General features: G+C 39.5%; 1 non-coding gene across 1 annotated transcript; it reads right to left on the bottom strand.

The window, feature by feature from the left end:
- Positions 1-2,111: 2,111 nt before the first annotated feature.
- On the bottom strand, positions 2,112-2,193 carry TRNAS-GCU (transfer RNA serine (anticodon GCU)). Its single transcript has one exon. It is a non-coding gene; the product is annotated as a tRNA-Ser (tRNA).
- Between the last annotated feature and the right edge of the window lie 678 nt (positions 2,194-2,871).

The raw sequence follows: 2,871 nt of genomic DNA, 5'->3' as shown, positions 1-2,871 counted from the left end.
TGACATGTGGGACACCATGTGGCATCACATAGGGAAGTCTGGGTCCAGTGGCTCCTCGATGACAGGGCACTCGTTCCCATACCAAATCTCACCTTCCTTCGCCACGCCGCCCTCCGCCCCGCCACCTGAAGGTTCTGAAGCCTGAAGGGTGCCGCTCGAGCTGCCAGCAATGGCCATTGAAATTGTGGCGCCGTGAGAGCTGCCACCTGGTTGTCGAGTGTCGCCTGCAGCATCACCTTCCTCATGCTGCCCGCCATGCCTTGCTGCTCTGCCTTCATCCACCGAGAGCTGCTCTAAGCCATGTTTGCCAACAATTATGTGGCTGTCTTGAGGTTGCTCAGCTGGGTTACGCTCTGGAGCCCTGTGTTATTCTTCTTCTTCAGAGAAGATGATGGTAATATTAGCAGTGATAATGGGCCGGTTCAGGTTGCTCTGGAATCTGAAGTGAGTCGACTGGAAGGCATTGTGCGGATAGACTCTACGAGGCGGGCTAGGAGGGGGAGAATTAGCCTGGGATGAAGTTGGAGAGGCAGGTGGTGGTGGCTGCTCCATGCTTTGCGTTGCCTGAGAGCAAGCGTGGCCCCCTCGGCTACCTCCATGGCGGCTCCTCATGCGGTGACAAACCATGGTAATGCAACGAAGGAGAAGCGCAGCTGAATTGGGAGCTTGGATGGGAAGCAGAGAGTGCACAGAGTGGGCCTGAAAAGGGTTCAGAGGGCAGAGCTGGGAGAGTGAATTAAGACAGCAAAGAGTCGAACAACGATTGCTTGTGACAATTCTGCTGAAAGGGTTTCCTGCTTGGAGCGGGCATATACTGAAGGAGGGAGGACAGACAATGGAGCTGAAGGGCTTATGCACCATGTTTAATCTAACCATCCCCTTATCTCGACTAGGGCGTTCATTTATTATGTCCTGCAGGTGGATCTGCTCTCGCCTGAGGTGAGTTTGCAGGTGCCTGAGCTGGGCATGGAGATTAGCGCTAGCCTGCAGCTGGCTGGGCCGAGCGCCGACGTTCCTCTGAAGCACCATTAATAGCCTTGAATATCACCCGCATCCGGGTTTTAATCCCCTTTTATTATGATACATAAAGATAAGTAATAATAAATCTTCTTCTATATTAAAATATTCAAGTAATTACAAGTTTAATATTATTAAACCATTTATCAATCAATTTAAACAACATGAAGAGGACTAACTCTCCCTTTTCTCCCCAAGTGAAACCAAAGATCAACAATGGTGCACTAGGATTGTTACGTTTCTTCTCAAAATTCCATTATTCCATTAAGCAGTAACTTGGGTCAACATTAAATCTACATAAAATTTATCTACAAACATTCGATTGTCAATGGATCAATGTGTATGATGCAATCAACAATGACTTAGTAAGTCTTAAAGAAAGGCATTGATATTTTGCTTAATTGAATATCAATCTTTCTAATAACAAACTTATAGATGCACAAGGTTCATACAACAATAATTGGAGCCAGATACATGTATTGACCCTTAACACTTGTTAATCTATTCATCCAACCAACATGAAGAGGACTAACTCTCCCTTTTCTCCCTAAGTGAAACCAAAGATCAACAATGGTGCACTAGGATTGTGACATTTCTTCTCAAACGTCCATTATTCCATTAGGCCATAACTTGGGTCAACATTAAATCTACATAAAATTTATCCACAAACATTCGATTTTCAATGATCCATGTGTATGATGCAAATCAACAATGCATCAATGTGTATGATGCAATCAACAAAAAGCATTGATATTTTGCTTAAATGAATATCAGTCTTTCCAATAACAAACTTATAGATCACAAAATACATACAACTATAGACATTGATATTTTGCTTATTAAATATCTATAATCTTCACCAATTAATTCTTAAAACCTACATTGATACAAAGCAGGAAATATCTATAATCTTCACCAATTAATACTTAAAACCTACATTGATACAAAGCAGGAAATACCTATAATCTTCACCGTCGCCTAAGAGATTCGAACGCTCGGGGGGGAAACCCTAATATATTGACCCAAAGTCGTTATAAATTAATACTCAAAACTACACTGATACAAAAGTAAGAAATATCCACCATAATCGTCATCGTCGCCTGAGAGATTCGAACTCTCGCGGGGAAACCCCATGTACTTAGCAGGCACACGCCTTAACCACTCGGCCAAAGCGACGGATGGTGCTACTATTTGATGTAGTTATTGTTATTATTGTACACCTGATGGCTATTTTAGGAGTTCATTGCAAATAAACGTCAACGATGCTTAATGCTGAAGTTTACATTTTGAACTTACCGAGAATCCTCTCACCATATTTCCATGAAAATAATTAAAATATTAAATTTCAACTTAGTTGGCAATTAAGGTTGATGTTACTTTGAGCAACCCATAATAAGATGGCAAATTAATTTATTTTATTTTTAATTTTATTTCTGCCAATTTTATCTCCAAAATTTTCAATTCGTTGGTTGGCTTTATGGGAATATTACACTAATTTCAAGTCATTCCCACTGTGTTTGATTTTCCTGCTATCCCACCATCCCATTTTCACTAGTAATATTTATTTATTTATTTATTTATCTTAAGTTTTAAAATAAATATTTTTTTTTATATCTTAACCACAAAAGAGAAAATCGATAGTTAATGAGTGGATAAAACGTCAAACACTTGATCTAAATTATAACCCAGTGAAAAAGTAAAAAAACACACTACATTCATCTACATTTCTATAGGCTTGTCTTTGCACCCTTTGTTGGGATACTAGTTATAATTATAATTATAAATAATTCATTTTGACTTCAGCAAATTACATAACAATAAAATAAAATAAAATTAATAATTATAATTACCAAG

Source organism: Pinus tabuliformis, chromosome 5_2 (assembly GCF_031772625.1).
Source record: "Pinus tabuliformis cultivar Carrire ecotype Pingquan chromosome 5_2, CPIR1, whole genome shotgun sequence".
Classification (NCBI taxonomy): domain Eukaryota; kingdom Viridiplantae; phylum Streptophyta; class Pinopsida; order Pinales; family Pinaceae; genus Pinus; species Pinus tabuliformis.
Note: the sequence above shows the minus strand (reverse complement) of the source record. Positions and strands in the feature narration are given on the sequence as shown.